The sequence below is a fragment of the Helianthus annuus genome, chromosome 11 (genome assembly GCF_002127325.2).
Source record: "Helianthus annuus cultivar XRQ/B chromosome 11, HanXRQr2.0-SUNRISE, whole genome shotgun sequence".
NCBI classification, from domain to species: domain Eukaryota; kingdom Viridiplantae; phylum Streptophyta; class Magnoliopsida; order Asterales; family Asteraceae; genus Helianthus; species Helianthus annuus.
The window spans coordinates 26,227,545-26,248,833 of NC_035443.2; the positions used below are offsets into that span (position 1 = coordinate 26,227,545).

Genomic DNA, 21,289 nt, shown 5'->3' on the forward strand with positions numbered 1-21,289 from the left:
GTGCATTGCGTTTTAAGTAAAACACTTTTTTATGTGTTTTCAGTCCATCGCGTTTTAGAAAACATACATTTTAAGTGTTTTCTGGCCATTGCGTTTTAGAAATAAGACATTTGTTTGTGTTTTTGATGCATTGCGTTTTAGGTAAAACACATTTTTATGTGTTTTTGGTCCATTGCGTTTTAGAAAGTACATTTTCTTTTGAGTTTTTAGGCTATTGCGTTTTAGAAATAAGACATTTCTTTGTGTTTTCTGGCCATTGCGTTTTACAAATAAGACATTTCTTTGTGTTTTTGTTGCATTGCGTTTTAGAAAAATGTCATTTTTTAGGTTTTTTTTTCATTGCGTTTTACGTAACTTGGGGTTTTTCTATTGCGTTTTACGCAACTGGTTTTTTAAATTTTTTATTGAAAATATAGCAATAGTATACTCGTTTTAAAGATAAAAAACGCTCGTTTTTTTTTTGTGCAATTTTTATAAAAAAAAATAATGTCGTATGAAAGAGTTATTGATGTTTAAAAAATGGGGGGGAATTGGAGGAGAGAGAAACTATTGGCTTAGATTGACTAGAATGCCCCTAAACAAACTCACGCGCCTCTTTTCTTCCCTTCAATTTCCATCATTTAATCTTAGTACTTGATTAACTAAATGAATGATCAAGATCACTTTCTAGCCTTCTTTACCAAATAAACTTTCTATTGTATCTACACTCATTATAACTATAAGATTAAATCTTGTCCCTGTAAAAAAGATACCAAAACTAATATCTTCCCATCCGTTTGTAGTACTCGTTATATATAACTAACAAGTTTAACATATAACAGAGCTTGTTGATAATACTGTTATTTTTTTAAAGTTACACCATACCGCTAGGTGTTGGGTGTGTGAGTACAGGGGAGCAGGGCGCAACTTCTAGTGGGCGGAAGCGGCGGCCGACCTCAAATTTTTCGCTTAGTAGTGATGAATATGTAGTTTTTGTATAGAAATTTTTGGGTATATACGTTTTCGACCCTCGATCGGAAATCTCAGACTTTCCCAAATTTTCTCATGTTTTTTTCATTCTTCGGTGCCATCACATTTGACAAAAAAAAAATAAAAACACTGCATGATCTCCTAACAATTTGGAACTACTGCAACATGGATTAATAATACAAAAGTGGGAGCTAAAATGATTCCTAAATGCATGCAAACACCTTACTGTGAAAATGGAAGATGGAAAAAGTTGCTGAAGGCTTCTCATGACCCGGTCATCATTCTAGAAAACGTGCAGGGGTCCTTTGGAGACTGACTGATCGGGTATGGACCAGGGGCGGACCTAGGTAGGTCCGTGGGGTGACGGCATGGCCGGCCCTGAGGGTGGACGGGGAGGACCACCGGTCAGGGCGTGATATTTTGAAGGGCATGTTATTTAAAAAAAAATGAGTAAACTGTCATTTTGGTCCCTGTGGTTTGAACACTTTTGTCATTTTAGTCCAAATCTTAAACTTTTTAAATCTGGGTCCTTATGGTTTCACTTTTATTGCTATTTTAGTCCAAAATTCAAAAACCTATTTTTTTACTGTTGCAACCTGTCTATTTAGTCTTTTTTTTTTTTGTATGGGCATTTTGGTCATTATACTTTTATTATAACTAATTATTAATTATTAATTAAAAATAAATATATATAACTAAACCCCCCTCTCTCTCATACACATCCCCCTCTCCCCCCCCCCCTCTCTCTCTCTCAACCAAACCCCCACCCTTGCTACCTCTGTGACAGCTACCAACACCACCAAATTTGTCGCCGCCACCACCAAATCCCAACCCCACCACCACTGTGACAGCAACTACCTCCACCTGAACCCCAACAACTTCGAAAAAAAAGTCAACAGGTCGGAACATGTGTATGGCTTCCAGCTCCGACACACTCGTCTCCGGCAACTCTTCTTCTCCAACTGTCGCCAACTCTTTGTCTCCGGCAACTCTTCTTCTCCAACTGTCGCCAACTCTTCGTCTCCGGCAACTCTTCCTCTCCAACTCTTCTTTCCGGCAACTCTTTTGAAAGATAGAGTTGCGTATGATTCACGGCATCCTCCTATTCATTATGTTGCAGCTAGTGAGGATTTACATATTAATGTGTTTTTACTGTTTTTGTTTGATTTTGGTGAATTTTAATTAGTTGAAGTGAATTAGGTTTGTTTGATAATGTGTTTTAATGAATTGTAGGCAGGTGATACTGTGTTTTGTGTTCTCTCTACTCCGTCTCTCTGTATCATACCACAACTTCCTTCAACCACCACCACTCTTCCTCTCTCTCTCTAAGCCACACCGCTGTTATGAACATTATGGGTTCCGGCCCAGCTATCATTTGTAAACCACAATGACCCAATCAAGTAGCCCATTACCCAAAGCCCAACAAGTGAATGACTAGAATTTTCTGACGTATGTTATAAACACAAGGATGAGAGAGAATATAGGATTATGAATGAGCTTGTAGTTGTGTGTGATTTGTTCTAGTTCCCATCTCCTTCTTTCTGTATTTCTCATCTCCTCTTCTATGATTAATATGAATTAGTGCTAGTTTTTGCCCTAATTTCCATTGTTGATTACTCATTCAATATCAATTCACTTCAACCGCCCCAATAGCTACCACCAACCACCATCGCCGTGAATAAAAGAAGCCGTGAACAAAGAAGACGTCAACAAAAGAAGCTGGATCTGACGATTGGATGAGCAATGGTGTTTCAACGAAGCTGGATCTCTCAGCAATGACGTCGTCGGTGAGCAATGGTGTTTCATCGAAGCCGGATCTCTCAGCAATGACGTCGTCGGTGAGCAATGGTGTTTCAACCTGAAAACAGTCGCCGATTGGGTTGGGTATGTATGTATGTATGTATATAAAAAGGGGGGAATTTTGGAATTGGTTGATTAGTGTTGTACGTATGGTGGATGTGATGGGTCGAACATGGGTGTTTGTAGTTGGGTTGAATATTGCTAAGAGTATATACAGTAAATTTGTTCATGCCCATCTCTTCACTATTGATTTTGTCATAAACCCCAAAAGCTACAAAACCTTTCTGCTCCTCTAAATAAGAAAGCTACAAAACCAGTAAATTGATGAGCTACTTTAATTTTTGTTCCAACTTCTTTAGTACTTTACCGACTTATGTAATTGTATGGGTCATAATGAATATAAAGTTTTAAAATTCTCAATCTGGGGCTGCAAAATGAACTTGATCCAACTGTGTTATGCTAATTGCTAAGCTTAACACAAATGATTTGAGGTGGTGGCAGGGGCGGGTGGTGGTTGATGGTGACGGTGGAGGGCTGATGAAAGAGAGGGGTGGGGAGGGGGTGTACAGAGAGGTGTGTGCATATATATGTATAATTTTATATTAATTCTTATAATTTAATTTTGTTTTACTTATTAAAGTATTATTAAATAAATGGGTAAAAAGACTAAAATACCCTTTTGTTATCTTATTTAACAGAAAAGTTTAATTGAGTTAGGGCCAAAGGACATACCTTGTAAGATTTTGAAACATAAAGTCCAATACTCGTCAATTTTAAAGATAAAGGAGACCGCTTGAAATTTGGTATATAGATAAAGGACAAAATTTGAAATTCACTCTATGTAAAATAAATAAAGAGTAAACTGTCATTTTGGTCCCTGTGGTTTGGGCACTTTTGCCATTTTAGTCCAAATCTCAAACTTTTTAAATCTGGGTCCCTGTTGTTTCACTTTTATTGTCATTTTAGTCCAAAATCCAAAAACCCCCTATTTTGGCTGTTGAAAGCTGATTGTTTTGTCCTTTCTTCAGGGGCATTTTGGTCATTATACTTTTATTATAACTAATTATTAATTAAAAATAAATATATATATATAACTAATCAAAATATATATAACCAATTATATAGAGTAAACTGCCCAGACCTGCAATCCCCCCCCCCTCTCTCTCTCTCTCTGCAACTACTATCACGCAACAACTTCATCTCTGAATGTTCAATCGCAAAGATCCCAGACCTGCAATCCTTCAGTTTTCGATAACAAACAGATCTGCAACTGGGGGTTTTATCGGTAGTGGAGGTTTATTTGGCTGAGAAAACAGGGATTGAAAGGGTTTCGATGTGAAAATAAGGGTTCGTTAGATGACGACAACTACCTGTGCGTTTTTAGGTGGATTGATGCGGTTTCTGATACTAGATCTGAGGATATAGGCGGCGTACTAGGGCTTCAATGTCGGCTGAGGGTAGAGGCTGTGGTATTGAGGGTGTACGGTGGTGGTGGGTGTACCGTGGTGGAGGGTGTACCGTGGTGGGTGTACCATGGTGGAGGGGAGACGGTAGTGGTGGGTGATTCCGGTACAAGCGAAACCCTTCGTTTCTCTCTCTAACTGTTCACCGGCAAAACGAAACTCTTTGTTTCTCTCTCTAACTGTTCACCGGTGAGAATGTTGGAGTTGATTTTTGGGTCTTTTGTGGAGAGAAAGATCACCGGAGAGAATGGATGTTAAGGCTGGTGAGTTTAGAAAGAGAGAGAGGAGAGAGAGACTGAGTTTCAGATTTTGGGTTTGAAGATGATGAAAATGGGGAAACGAGAATTAATAAGGGTATTTTATAATTAACAAAATGTTAAATGAAAAGAACTTGGACAAAAATACCCCTGCACAAAAAGACAAAATAGGCATGTTGGAACAGTAAAAAATGAGAGTTTTTGAATTTTGGATCAAGTGGCAATAAAAGTGAAACCACAGGGACCCAAATTTAAAAAGTTTGAGTTTTGAACTAAAATGGCAAAAGTGCCCAAACCACAGGGACCAAAATGGCAGTTTACTCATAAATAAATTAATAGGGTATACCCATACAAACATCAACATAGGCCCACTTACAAAATTATTTTTATGGTTTAGATTAGTTATTAGCTCATTGGCATTAAATTTAGACCTTTAGTGAGCCCAATACCCATTTTCAACAACGCGTAAGGGCACATTTTTTCGAGCTTGAATATGGTACATGAATTCTCAGGGCTGATCTGGGTGGCGGGTGCACACCTTGAAAAAAAAATTAGGGGCTGTTTGTTTACCTCTTAATGAGGCTCTTAATGGTTCCGATCTCTTACTGGTTCAGCACTTAATGGTTCAAACTGTTTGTTTCACGAGCAGATGTCTGAATGGTTCAGACATTTGCCTCTGAATGGTTAAAATTTATACAGAGTCTAACTGGTTAAGATCTCTAATCTGAATTGGTCAGACATTTGCCTCCGAACAGTTAAACATTATACAGGCTCTTAATGGTTTTGACCTCCTACTGATTCAGCATTTAATGGTTCAAACTTCTTACTGGTTCAGCACTTAACCATTCACATGTTACCAAACAGCTCCTTAGTGTATTATTAATGCAAAAATCCCAATTGCACCTTTAAAAATATGGTAAAACCCTCTGATCGTACTATAGAAAATAAATCATGGATCCGCCATTGATAGTATGGACCTGTTCATACGTTACTCGGATCGTGTCACATGTCTACCAAGTGAAAGTAATATTTTAATTTATATAGCTTGGCACGAAGATGTCTCATGGTGTTTATAATAATGGGGCGATTTTACATATATCACGACCATATATAAAAAGTAGATATTATTATCTACGAATGAGACTGCAAAAAGTAAACCTCTTATTAAGTTTCAAACTTTAAATCGATTCAAGCTCATTCTGGTAAAAAAGAAACATATGCTATTATAAGCTCAAAAAAGTTATATCAAGCCATACAAAGTTAAGTTGACTTATTTCAAGCGATTATCATGATATAGTCCTAAATTTTAATTTAACAGAATATATATATGTCACATTTAGTAACTTTTCCATATATTTAAATTTTATACAACCTTTATTTATCTCAAACCATATGCAAGCAATAACTTGCTAATGTTTAAACCTTAAGAGTTAATTGCCATTTTAGTCCCTGAGGTTTGTCCAAATTTGTCATTTTAATCCAAATAGTTCTTTTTCGCCTCTGGGTCCCTGACTTTTCCCTTTTGTTGCCATTTTGATCACATACCCTAACTCCATCCAAAAACCCCATTTTTTACCAGGGGTATTTTGGGGATTTTCATTTTAAAACTTTTCAATTGCCATTTTGATCCAGTTCTAAAAAATCAAAAAAATTCTAAAAAATAAAAAAAAAATCATAAAAATAAAAAAAATCTAAAAAATAAAAAAAAAATCACAAAAATCAAAAAAATTCTAAAAATCTAAAAAATTCTAAAAAATCAAAAAAAATTCTAAAAATCAAAAAATTCTAAAAAATCAAAAAAATTCTAAAAAATCAAAAAAATTCTAAAAAATTGAATTATATATCAGCGAATGGATCTTATAGTGCAGTGAACTGACAAAATCTGCAGTGAAAGAACTGATTTCTGGATCCGTTACAAACTTTTGCGGAAAAAACAAATCTGATTTGTGAATACGGATTAACTTTCTTGAACCGTATGTACCTCAAAACCTTGAATGTACTGAATCTATTGATTCATATAAACAGAGTCGAAATAAACGGTATAGAACCAAACGAAACAGTACCCTGCAGATATTTGACCAACTTGTTTCCTAATCAATTTAAACAAATCTGCTTAGCAACTTCATAACACTACTCAACTTCGACCAAACAATCTGCACTAATATTTGCAGCGGACAAACTGATCTACAGCGAACGTAACAACGTATAATCTGATTTCTCTGCGAAACAATCAGATTCTGTAGTGGACACGAACTCGAACAGATTTTATTGATGAATTATATCATCGACCAAACACAGCAGCAAATATGATTTGTTTTTTAGTGAACATAACATATTTGTGTGTAGATTTGTTTGGTTCTGCAATGACCTGTTTCTGATTCTGTTTTTTTATAATTTTTATAATTTTTATGATTTTTTTTTATTTTTTAGAATTTTTTTGATTTTTTAGAATTTTTTTGATTTTTTAGAATTTTTTATTTTTTAGATTTTTTTTTATTTTTTAGAATTTTTTTAATTTTTAGATTTTTTTGATTATTAGATTTTTTTTATTTTTGTGATTATTTTATTTTTTAGAATATTTTTTATTTTTTAGAAATTTTTTGATTTTTTTGGAATTTTTTTTTATTTTTAGATTTTTTTTATTTTTATGATTTTATTTTTAGAAGAGTTAAATGCCATTTTAGTCTATATGGTTTGGGTCATTTTGTCAGTTTAGTCCAAAGGTTTTATTTTTAACCTGTGGGTCCAAAAAAGTTTCACAGTTGCCATTTTAGTCCACTGGGTTAACTTCATCCATTTTTTCTGTTAACGAGAAGGCTAATTCGATCATTTTATATGTAATTCTGTTAACTAGAAGGGCAATTCATCCATATAAAATGACCGAATTGGCCTTCTCGTTAACAGAGAAAATGGATGAAGTTAACCCAGTGGACTAAAATAGCAATGGTGAAATCTTTGGACTAAACTGACAAAATGACTCAAACCACAGAGACTAAAATGGCATTTAACTCTTTTTAGAATTTTTTTGATTTTTAGAACTGGATCGAAATGACAATTGAAAAGATTTAAAATGAAAATCCCCAAAATACCCTGGTTAAAAATGGGGTTTTTGGATGGAGTTAAGGTATGTGATCAAAATGGCAACAAAAAGGAAAAGTCAGGGACCCAGAGGCGAAAAAAAAAAAACTATTTGGACTAAAATGACAAATTTGAACAAACCTCAGGGACTAAAATGCCAATTAACTCAAACCTTAACTAGAGTGGATATTTGAATTCGAAAGAGTTTATAAGATATATCAATTTACAAAACGAATGCGATTAGCCCAACCCAATGAAATGTTTGAGATGCTGTACACTGCCCTCAACACAATTCTGGGCAGATCCTGTATGATAATATACAAGCTTAATTTTGACAGTTAGTATAGCACGATCACTCCATCTTATTCATCCGATTAGTACACACATAAGAGACCATAAAATGTCCAATATTCATTTAAATCATATTGGTTCAAGTTAAACTGAATCTTACATTTACAAAACAAAGAACTTACCTCCAAATTAATAAAACATAATACATGTACAATAAATTTAAATTTATAGGTAGTTAATATATATAATATCCACTTGGGAATAGCCTAATGGTGTTAGTAACTTAGATAAAGTTTAGAGTAGTAGGAGCAGTGGCGGAACCAGAACTTTTTTGTCGGAGGGTCGAAATGGAAATGTGTTACAAACATTATAGTTCATTTAGTTATATAATTCTTGCTATTAAAAAGAAAATAGCTGTTTTACCCTCTTTTAAGTACATTAATCATTTTTTAACAATAGATGTATCAATTGGTAATTGTAATCTTAGGGAAAACCTGACCTTTTGGTTGACAAGGACCTTTTGTTATGTGTCGTCTCCTTAACGTAAATAATCATTAATTGGTTTTCACAAGGCCGGATCACTAATGATTTCATCCCGACTTCTTTTGTTGTTACTTGATGAAGTTTCAATACATGATTTGAGTTTTTTTTTTTTTTTTTTTTTTTACCAAAATATCTTTTTAAACATGCATTTCTACACGTGGTAATTTTAGCAATTAGCAAATTTTGATAAAAGTTATATTAAATAATAACCTAATTTGCTAGATAATTAATTAAATATCTTAAAAGTTAGAAATATAAAACACATACAAAACTAATTGGTATACGTATCAAAGTTTAATTCACAAGCAGTATTCAAATATTAACTAAACAATTGAAAAAGTTTAACAAAGGATAAATAACTTACTTCTTAATGCTTCACTTTGCCATGTATTTAACACTTCTCGAGACAAAGAAAAGTCTTTAAGAAGATCGGAGAAAAAATGCGGCAGGAATAGGGTTAGATTATTTTTATTGGGAAAGTAATATATAAATAAAATATTAGTTTTCTCATTTTGAAAACCGGGTCAATCTAATTTACTTTTAAAGCCCATAATAGTATTTATTATTAACCCAATAAATATTAGACACCACATCTTCTTTTTTCCCTATTTTCTCTGCAATGAATTCAGAAGTCATAACAAACCACCGCTAGCTGCAGTCGCAGCACCGCATGCCGCCGCCGCTTGCCGGCCGGGAAAGCTTCAAACATTTTTACTTTTTTCTTTCAGTTTTAACGCTTTAGAGAAGAAAATCTAGAGGGTCAACTGTAAGAAAAATTTTGGTTGAATATTCCGATAAGCTTCTAATTTGGCCGGCCGGAGGGTCAACTGACCCCCCTGACCCCCTTGTGGTTCCGTCCCTGAGTAGGAGGTTAGAGATTCAATCCTCATAGTTTGCAAGATTATTCATTAAGAAAAAAATATTTAATTTAATATATATTCATATATCGTTCTAATAAAATAATATACATGCACACGCTAAAGCAAAAGAGTTGGTATCGGCTAAATGATTTAGGGTAACCAAATGAGGTTTACAAAAACTCTTTTCTAGCATAGCCGTCAAAAGTATTATTTATGTTAAATTTGTATTTGTTTTTTTTTAATTTAGAACGGTAATTTGAATTACTGACAGATCACTGGATTATCATCGTACCACTAGCAAAATCACCCGATCACTGGTAAACTCTTTTTAGAAAATATAACAAACTCTTCCACTCGATCCCACCCACCATATCCTTTCTCTATCTAAAAACATACACACTTTCTCTCTATCTCTCTAAAATCTCTCCCCACCACCACATCTAGGGTAGTAGAACGTGGTCGGGTGTTGGTGGTGGAAGGTGGTTAATGTGATTGACGCTTTCATAAATAGAAAAACAAGAAAATAGTATAATAAATGTACATGAGACCAATTATTTGCTGGTCATTTGGTCTAGTGGTTATAGTGGAGGTGGGAAGCTATGCTTCTTTTGGAGGTCATGTGTTCAAATCCAGGCAAATGATATTAATACTAACTTTGTGATGCTAATATACTAACTACTAACCCGGTTAACAATATTCTAACCGTACGTCGTTCAAAATAAATAAATAAATATATAAATGTACATGGCCCCACAAAAACCCTAAGCTCATAACTTTAGTGTTTAGACACAAGCGCCATCACATCACCATAGATAGACCGCTCCATCGCAGGGCGTTGTCATGAGTGGTCTCTGTAAAGAGGACGTGGATGTAGTCTTAATTGGTTTCAAATTTATTTACAAGACTTACCGCAAATTTACATAACCATTATTTGTAGAAAGGGTAATTTTCCAATATGGTCACTGATGTTTGGGCATATTTGCATGTTTAATCCAAAACGATTTTTTTGTACATTGCAAACTTGCAGTCCTTCATCTTTGTTTTTTTTTTTTTGTGTCATTTTCATCCCAGAGGATCGCAATTTATTGCGACTTTCGTCCCTCGAAAAACAGCCCTTAGGAATAAAAATGGTAAGATTTCAAACTTTTTGGACGAGAATGGCACCTTAGGGACGAAAATAACAAAAGTGACCAAACCTTAAAGACAAATTTAGCAATTTACTCTAGTGCAAATTAGTAGGCCATTTAGTTATGATTCCTAAATCCCCACTTGTGGCCTAGCGGTAGGAAGCTTGGTTTTTTCAATGGAGACCCAAGTTCGATCCTCACTTGTGTCACTTTTGGCGGATTAAGCCAATGAAAGATTTGAGCTAGGTCTTGTGCGAGGTTGTCAATTTGAATCTTGAGCCCACCTGTGTTTTCATCCTACCAAGTGTTACGCCAGAGAGTTCTGTTATTGTGGTGACACAACGCCTATCAAGTAGAAGTTAGCGGTATGGTTTCCCCAGGGAACACCTAAGCCAAACTCTGAAGTGTGCGTGAGCTCGGTTAAGACAAAATAGTCTGGTCGGGGTGAGGCAACGAGGCTCTCCAATTTGGAGAGTGCGATGACATAACACAAGAAAGTCGGCTTTTAAAAAAAAGTTAGTTATGATTCCATCAAACAAATAATAATAATCATGTTAAAACCGCACATTCAGAAACCCTAAAGTTTAGATCATGTGTGACAACCCGAACTTTCAAGGTCGGTAATGTTGCATCTTTTGATCTTTACTTCTCGTTATCTTTCCCTAATATGTTAAAGCGTTCTATTCGTGTAACCTTGTTAAAAATTGATTTGGTACAATAACTTATGTTTTGACGTTTGGGCCGCACCTTCACACCCGAGCCCAATACATCATCTATTTTAACTTGATCTCGGCCCAATACAATGTGCATGGTAAATATTGATTTCGGCCCAACTGAATATAAGCCCACCTAGTTAGTCATGATTTATGCCTTATCCTATTCCTGTTGTGCGACATCTCAAAAGGGATGGGCTTGAGCCCATCTCGGCTGTTTGCATGAACCGCCCCAAACTTCCCCATTATATGTATACGTAATAGTTGTTAAACTCAAAATCCAAAAACAAACCCTAACTCAATCAAGAGTACGCACGGCACACGGCAACAGGAGGTTTCCCCCCCCCCCTCTTGAGACATCATCTTGTTCGATCTTGATATTGGTTAGCAAACCCAAACTTGTGTTGTGCTAAGTTTTGATATAGGTTAATGATGTTAAAACTTGATAATCACATGTTCTTGATATGCTTATAAGCATGCAACTGAAGATGTTATATGATGTAATAATCCTTATTCGGGTACTGGTTGCTACTGATTCATTAGTGATAATAACAATAGTGGCATGTTAAATAATTGTTGTTTGATCAATCTAATAGTTACTGTCAATGATGTTTGGCTGATTATTTCGAAACAAGGAATGGGTTATGTTGTGTTAGTTAATGTGATCTTTTAAATACTTAGTGGGTAGGGTGTCTATGATCTAAGAACTTGAATTAATGTATAACATGATTTGGCACGAATCGAAACTTGTGCTGTTATGATTTGACAAGTTTGATAACCTTGATTAAATGTGGCGGCCCATGTGCTGTGTTGAAGTCTTGATTTAATCAACAAAGTGGACATCCTAATAATGTGTCAGTGATAGGTAAGGATATTATATGAATTAATTAAGGAGATGGTGCTTTGCTTGTTGAAGTTGGAATCTGTGCTCATATGTCATAGTAATTAATAGTTCTCAGATAATGGTGGTAATGATGGAAGTAATTAATGGGTCATTCTCATTCGGATTCATTGCATGGATAAATTGGGCCACGCACGCTAACTGGGTCACATTAGTGAATAAAACATACATAATAATGGATAGATTTGTCAGCCCACTATATGTAAATCGGTCCAATCATAATAATCCTATGAATGCTTTATCAAGTTGTCAGCCATTGTTTGTGTTGATAATGATAATTACTTGTGACGATGTGTGCTATTGTTATGTGATTCCGTGAATTGATAACTATGATGATTGGTTTAGTTGAATTATGTGCTTGGTTAAATAATTAGATTAATGTAATGAAAGTGGACATATTATAAGGAACCTTACATACGCTTATAAACAAATGGTTGGAATACGTTAATGATGAATAATCGATGACTGTTCATGAGATCCAACATAGTTAGTGAGGTGGTATATTGATAAAGATGAACCTGAATTATGTTAGCCTAAATAAACGTTACATGATGTTTCTTAAGGATCAAATGAAATATTGGAGTAAGTCTGCTTTTGAACCAAATGCATGCTAAGTGACTACTTGATGATATTAGGCCGATGTGTTAACCGATTATGATTTGAACTATATGTGTGTGTACCTGTGCAAAAATTGTGTGGTATGTGATTAAGGAATACATGAATTAATTGTACCTGAAATACGTGGGTTATGTGCACATGAAACTGATTGTTGTCGGTAACCATGTTAGGACGTGATTGACCAACCCTGACCGTTAGCTATTTTAAGAGTTCAACCGAGCAACCAAAGGTGAGTTCACTGCACTTTTCTAAGCTTGCGTCCCGGTGGTTTGGGACAACTGGTAAACATTCGGAAGGGAAACATTGGGTAAACAACTTAATCGGTTTTGGTTATTGCCTGGAGGGCAATGGAGGTGTTTAGTTGATAGCGCTATTAGGTGGGAAACCTCACACCGGGCCGTAAGGACGGGCGTGAACTAATTATCTGGGTATGGCTATGGTTGTTAGAGGCACACTCCTTGGATACATATGGGCACTCTCCCTAGGGTATCTAACGAAGGCAACATAGCAATCGGTCGTTAAGGGGTACCCACTCCCCGGATACACATGGGCACATTCCCTAGGGTATCTAACATGAGCAACATCGTAACGCAACATTAAATCGCATTAACATACATATGGTAACATAACCTGTTAACAAAACCTTGAACTCACCAGCGTAGTCTGACACACTTGTTGCATGCTTGTAGGTAATTATTGAAGGAACTTGGGAGCTTTCCGTCTGATGCTGCTGGAGTGGTTATGGTCATGATAAACAATTACATTGATTCGGTTTCGATACATTCATACATTTATATTTTTATGCTTCCGCTCAGTACTTTGGTTTTGGTTTAACTTTTCAAACGATACATTTATTTCAATTGGGTATCTCAATACATTATAACTCGTGTTTGATATGATTGGTGGCTCTTTGTTGGATCGTTGCACCTCCAATAGGGACATACCCTAGGTGATAAATTGGGGGTGTGACAGTTTGGTATCAGAGCCACTGGTTATAGAGAACTCGGTTTTAAAAATGTTTTCATAAAACCAGACTATAACCGAATTGATCCAAACGATGACCATGACACTCAGCTTCAGACTGCAAGGTTCGTTCCTCGTTAGCTTATGCTTTATATGCCTAGTAAACGTAACTATATTTATAGCATGCACGATACGACATGGTAGACATCAGGACACATTGATAGTGTAACATAACGCTTGCATCTAGTAAATCCTAATCTTGTTGGTAGTGCATATTTTGTGTTGATTGGGGTGGGAGAAACTTCAAACATAAGTTAAGAAGCATCGAGAGAAGCATGCAAACCGCCTTATTATCATGGGTGCACACATAATAATAACGCGTGGTGCATGCAAATCCCAATGAGGCTTAACGAGTGTAAGAGGGGTTCTTCCCTGTTTGTGTAGGAACATGGTAGTTAATCGTCCCTAACGTGATAAACCTGAACACTTTTCTCGTTCTCGACTCCTAAATTTGTTCCCTTCCCCTATTATAGAACCATGAGTGGACGAGGAAACGGACGTAGCAACATCAACATGACTCAGGCTGAGTTGACAGACTTAATCAACACCCGTGTGGCTGAGGCTTTAGCAGCCTATCAAGCTGGTCAGCAAGTGCAACCTCAACCCAACCAGCCTGCGTGTACATTCAAAATGTTTATGGACTGTAAGCCACAGACCTTCACCGGGACCGAAGGGGCTGTGGGACTTCTGAGATGGTTCGAGAAAGCAGAGTCCGTGTTTGCTATCTGTAACTGCCCCGCTGGGGACAGGGTGAAATATGTTGCGGGTACCTTGGCGGATGGTGCCCTAACGTGGTGGAATGCCCAAGTGCAGTTGCTGGGCATTGAGGCAGCAAATGCCACAACTTGGGATGATTTTAAAGAGCTGATCAGGGAAGAGTATTGTCCTTGGGATGAGATCCAGAAGTTGGAAAACGAGTACTACGACTTGAAGATGGTTGGATCTGAAATCGAAGCGTATGTGAAGCGATCGTATGAATTGGCCGACATGTGCCCGAACTTGTCCCGGCCTATGTCTCGGAGGATTGAGCTATTCGTCAAGGGGCTGCCTTCGCGTGTAAAGAGTTTGGTCACCGCAGCCCATCTCAATGACTTGACACAAATTGTTCGTTTGACCCACAAGATTGTGGATCAAGAGGTGGAGAGTAACTCGTTACCACCGCGTGTTTCAGCCACTACTACTGCACCCACTGCCACTGCGTCCGCTAATGATAACAAGCGGAAGTGGAATGACTATGACAAAGCATCTAGCGCGGGTCAGACTCAGAAAAGGCCAGACAACAGTAGCAACCGCAGTATCAGCCAGACGTTTTCTGCCAATCAAGGCCAGGGAAGTAGCCAAAGTCAGGGTTCGTATGCAGGGAAGAAGCCGCGATGTAACAAGTGCGGCTATCATCACTTCGGGCAGTGTGGACGAACATGTAACAGGTGTGGTAAAGCAGGCCACGAAGCCAAAGATTGTAGAGCCCCACAGCCCAGACATCAGCAACAACAGAACCAGCAGCAGCAGCAAGAGCGAGGCAACAGGGGATGCTTTCAGTGTGGTGCGGAAGACCATTTCAAAAGAGACTGCCCCCAGCTGAATCAGAATCAGAACAACAACAACCAAGGAAATGGGAACAACAATGGGGGTAACAACGACGACAATGGTGCTAGGGGACGTGTCTTCGTGATCGGTCAGGGTGAGTTTCTACTTGACGACTTTTGTGTTACTGTTTTATTTCATTCGGGTGCCGATACTAGTTTCGTGTCTTTAAAAGTTAGTCAAATTCTTAATCGTACCCCAACACTTTGAACACCAAGCACATAGTAGAACTAGCAAACGGTAAAAGTCTAGAAGCCACACACATAGTTCAGGGTTGCAATCATGTTCTTACAGATCGGACCTTTTCTATCAACCTCATTCCTATCGTTCTACGGAATTTCGGGACGAAATTCCAAACCAACGGGGGAATGATGTGACACCCCAAGAAAAACCCGGAAACCACGCAACTTAGCTAACTTCCTCAGTAACCGCATGCTAAATTTCGGGACGAAATTTCTTTCAAGTTGGGGATGATGTGACAACCCGAACTTTCAAAGTCGGTAATGTTGCATCTTTTGATCTTTACTTCTCGTTATCTTTCCCTAATATGTTAAAGCGTTCTATTCGTGTAACCTTGTTAAAAATTGATTTGGTACAATAACTTATGTTTTGACGTTTGGGCCGCACCTTCACACCCGAGCCCAATACATCATCTATTTTAACTTGATCTCGGCCCAATACAATGTGCATGGTAAATATTGATTTCGGCCCAACTGAATATAAGCCCACCTAGTTAGTCATGATTTATGCCTTATCCTATTCCTGTTGTGCGACATCTCAAAAGGGATGGGCTTGAGCCCATCTCGGCTGTTTGCATGAACCGCCCCAAACTTCCCCATTATATGTATACGTAATAGTTGTTAAACTCAAAATCCAAAAACAAACCCTAACTCAATCAAGAGTACGCACGGCACACGGCAACAGGAGGTTCCCCCCCCCTCTTGAGACATCATCTTGTTCGATCTTGATATTGGTTAGTAAACCCATACTTGTGTTGTGCTAAGTTTTGATATAGGTTAATGATGTTAAAACTTGATAATCACATGTTCTTGATATGCTTATAAGCATGCAACTGAAGATGTTATATGATGTAATAATCCTTATTCGGGTACTGGTTGCTACTGATTCATTAGTGATAATAACAATAGTGGCATGTTAAATAATTGTTGTTTGATCAATCTAATAGTTACTGTCAATGATGTTTGGCTGATTATTTCGAAACAAGGAATGGGTTATGTTGTGTTAGTTAATGTGATCTTTTAAATACTTAGTGGGTAGGGTGTCTATGATCTAAGAACTTGAATTAATGTATAACATGATTTGGCACGAATCGAAACTTGTGCTGTTATGATTTGACAAGTTTGATAACCTTGATTAAATGTGGCGGCCCATGTGCTGTGTTGAAGTCTTGATTTAATCAACAAAGTGGACATCCTAATAATGTGTCAGTGATAGGTAAGGATATTATATGAATTAATTAAGGAGATGGTGCTTTGCTTGTTGAAGTTGGAATCTGTGCTCATATGTCATAGTAATTAATAGTTCTCAGATAATGGTGGTAATGATAGAAGTAATTAATGGGTCATTCTCATTCGGATTCATTGCATGGATAAATTGGGCCACGCACGCTAACTGGGTCACATTAGTGAATAAAACATACATAATAATGGATAGATTTGTCAGCCCACTATATGTAAATCGGTCCAATCATAATAATCCTATGAATGCTTTATCAAGTTGTCAGCCATTGTTTGTGTTGATAATGATAATTACTTGTGACAATGTGTGCTATTGTTATGTGATTCCGTGAATTGATAACTATGATGATTGGTTTAGTTGAATTATGTGCTTGGTTAAATAATTAGATTAATGTAATGAAAGTGGACATATTATAAGGAACCTTGCATACGCTTATAAACAAATGGTTGGAATACGTTAATGATGAATAATCGATGACTGTTCATGAGATCCAACATAGTTAGTGAGGTGGTATATTGATAAAGATGAACCTGAATTATGTTAGCCTAAATAAACGTTACATGATGTTTCTTAAGGATCAAATGAAATATTGGAGTAAGTCTGCTTTTGAACCAAATGCATGCTAAGTGACTACTTGATGATATTAGGCCGATGTGTTAACCGATTATGATTTGAACTATATGTGTGTGTACCTGTGCAAAAATTGTGTGGTATGTGATTAAGGAATACATGAATTAATTGTACGTGAAATACGTGGGTTATGTGCACATGAAACTGATTGTTGTCGGTAACCATGTTAGGACGTGATTGACCAACCCTGACCGTTAGCTATTTTAAGAGTTCAACCGAGCAACCAAAGGTGAGTTCACTGCACTTTTCTAAGCATGCGTCCCGGTGGTTTGGGACAACTGGTAAACATTCGGAAGGGAAACATTGGGTAAACAACTTAATCGGTTTTGGTTATTGCCTGGAGGGCAATGGAGGTGTTTAGTTGATAGCGCTATTAGGTGGGAAACCTCACACCGGGCCGTAAGGACGGGCGTGAACTAATTATCTGGGTATGGCTATGGTTGTTAGAGGCACACTCCTCGGATACATATGGGCACTCTCCCTAGGGTATCTAACGAAGGCAACATAGCAATCGGTCGTTAAGGGGTACCCACTCCCCGGATACACATGGGCACATTCCCTAGGGTATCTAACATGAGCAACATCGTAACGCAACATTAAATCGCATTAACATACATATGGTAACATAACCTATTAACAAAACCTTGAACTCACCAGCGTAGTCTGACACACTTGTTGCATGCTTGTAGGTAATTATTGAAGGAACTTGGGAGCTTGCCGTCTGATGCTGCTGGAGTGGTTATGGTCATGATAAACAATTACATTGATTCGATTTCGATACATTCATACATTTATATTTTTATGCTTCCGCTCAGTACTTTGGTTTTGGTTTAACTTTTCAAACGATACATTTATTTCAAATGGGTATCTCAATACATTATAACTCGTGTTTGATATGATTGGTGGCTCTTTGTTGGATCGTTGCACCTCCAATAGGGACATACCCTAGGTGATAAATTGGGGGTGTGACATCATGTTTTTTTTTCTTATTAGTGAAATTATTTATGTTATCCATGAGTGCTGTAATTAAACTTTTAAATCGATTTGGTGGTGTAGTAATAACTGAAATACACATCGTACACCTCATAGCTAGTAAAACTGTTGTTTGTCTCTCATTAAAAACATTAGACCAGACGGTATGGGGGCCGGTTTAGGCCTGGCGCCGGTCCCCCACACTGCCCCCTCGGCCCGGCTAGTCCTTCTCGGCTCCCACTCGCCGGTCTCGCCGTGCCTCTCTTCTCTCACATATACCTATACATACATATATATATAGGGTAAGGTTCATTTGAGAATCACCTTTATTGCGAGAACCGCGAGAACCAATGTGAACACAAAATAGAATCTAAAAAAAATAAAAAAAAGCACTCAATTTTTTTTTTATTTTTTTTAACAAAAATCGCTATATTTAGTTACAAAAAAAAACATTTTTTTCGAGTAACAGTTATCCATGCACATGTGCATATGTATCATTACTTCAACAAATTTCGTAATACGTTATCAGTAATAGACAATTGCACTTTAATTTACAATACCATTTGTAATACACTGCTTTTTACATTACCAATATTCAAAATGCACATGTGCATCATTAGATATAACCATGATATAACATGTTTTGATACAAAAAATTTGTGATTTTGAATGGAGAAGTAGGCCCATATACATGTTTTTTGATTAGTTATATCTAGTGGTTGATGGTTTGGCTATAGTTGTTACTTTATGATGTAATATGATGATTGGATGGTATAAATTATGTTGATATACATGTAATAAAGTGAAAATATTGGTAATGGTATTTTATTATGGATGGTAGGAGGTAATGATATTGTATTATGGATGGTAGGAGGTAATGGTGGTGTATTATGGATGGTATGATATATGAAAGGGAAAGTGTATTCAAAGTAGTGTACCAAAACATCTTATTTCATGTTGATACATATAGATGCACATGTGCATTTCTAATATTGGTAATGTAGAAAGTAGTGTTTACATATGGTAGTGTAAATGAAAGTGCAATTGTCTAATATTTGTAACGAGTTACGAAATTTGTTAAAGAAATGATACATATGCACATGTGCATGTTTGTGTATTATGGATGGAATGATAGATGAAAGAGAAAGTGTATTCAAAGTAGTGTACCAAAACACCTTATTTCATGCTGATACATATAGATGCACATGTGCATTTCTAATATTGTTAACGTAAAAAGTAGTGTATTACACGTGGTAGTGTAAATGAAAGCGCAATTAACTAATATTTGTAATGAATTACGGAATTTGTCAAATAAATGATACATATGCACATGTGCATATATAACTCTTACTCGATTTTTTTTTTTTTTGAATTTTTTTTCATTAACAAAATATAGCGATTTTTCCAAAAAAAATAGTAAAAAAGTAAAAAAAAAAAATTGGGGTGTTTTTTAGATTTTTTTAGGAATTGTTGTTTGTGTGCACACTGGTTCTCGCGGTTCTCGCAATAACGGGTGGTTCCTAACGGATCCTTCTCCTATATATATATATATATATATATATATATATATATATATATATATATATATATATATATAGGGGAGGGTTATCTTGAGAACGCTAAATATTGCGAGAACCGTGAGAACGAATGAAAAAACCAATTTTTTTATACAAACCTCATTGTAATTAAGATACAACATCAAAACAAGAATTTATAACATCAAATAATTCATTTCTCATTTCAAAATCATTCTTTTTAGATTTTTTACACATGTGTAAATATAGCAGATTTACACATGTATAAATGGCAAACTTACACATGTGTAAATTTTCTTTATTTATGAATTCACATAAATTTAAACGTGTAAATTGAATTTCTAACATTGTATTCGAATAATAATGATAAGTGTAGAAAAAAATTTTGAATTTGAATTGTTTTTGACCAAGTTCTCATGGTTTTTTCATTTGTTCTCACGGTTCTCACAATATTTAGCGTTCTCATTTAAACCCTCCCCTATATATATATATATATATATACATATATAGGGTAGGGTTCATAAGTGAACAATGATTTATTTGTAAACAAAATGAACTTATCCTGACCATTGATTTTGTAGATCTAGATTTTTTCTTTAATGGCAAAATTGTAATTATCTTTTGTAACTTACAAGTATTTTAATAGACACAAGGGTATAATTGTATATTTCTATCTTCATTTAACTAATTAATTTTTTCTCTCTTCTGATTTATCTTTCCAATTAAAAGAATATTTAATTATATTCTCTATATTTTTTTTTCTCTCACACATTACCTAACTTAATATTTTATAATTTAAAAAAAATACAAACATTATCAAATATTGTTCCAGCTATAACACATTAAAAATATTTAATTACATTCTCTATACATATATGTATTAGATCAATGTTTGGTGAAAAGATGTATAGTCGAAACAATATATAGTAATACACAAGTGTATAAGTCTAATATATATCGACATGTATACACTATGTACTTGAATAATACACAGGTGTATACGACTGGTATATACCGACCCGTATACACATACATACTTGATTAATACACAAGTGTATAAATATGGTTTATACTAACCCGTGAAAACAAGATGTAATAATACACAAGTGTATAAGTCTTGTATATACTGACTTGTATACACATATGTTAAAAATCATAATTTAATTAGGTTTAATATTTAATTTTAAAAGGAACATAACCGTTTATTTAAAAAAAACATTAGCCCTTCAATCTCTTATAATTAAAACTAGGTTAGTTCCCCGTGTGTTACACGGGTTGAACAATTTAAACTATATAGTATAGATATTTCCTGTAAATGCAAAACAAAGACAGAGACATTTACATACCATATTGACATAAATGAGTTAATATAAATGTAACTCATCAACTCGTACATATTAATTAATGTCGTAGAGTTCGATAAGACGACTCTAATGTCGGTTGAAT

The 21,289-nt window shown here is 35.8% G+C and overlaps 1 long non-coding RNA gene across 1 annotated transcript; it reads left to right on the forward strand.

The window, feature by feature from the left end:
* Positions 1-1,707: 1,707 nt before the first annotated feature.
* LOC110917464 lies at positions 1,708-2,998 on the forward strand. Its single transcript, XR_002580579.2, has 2 exons — positions 1,708-2,092; positions 2,203-2,998. It is a non-coding gene; the product is annotated as an uncharacterized LOC110917464 (long non-coding RNA).
* The last annotated feature ends 18,291 nt before the right edge of the window (positions 2,999-21,289 follow it).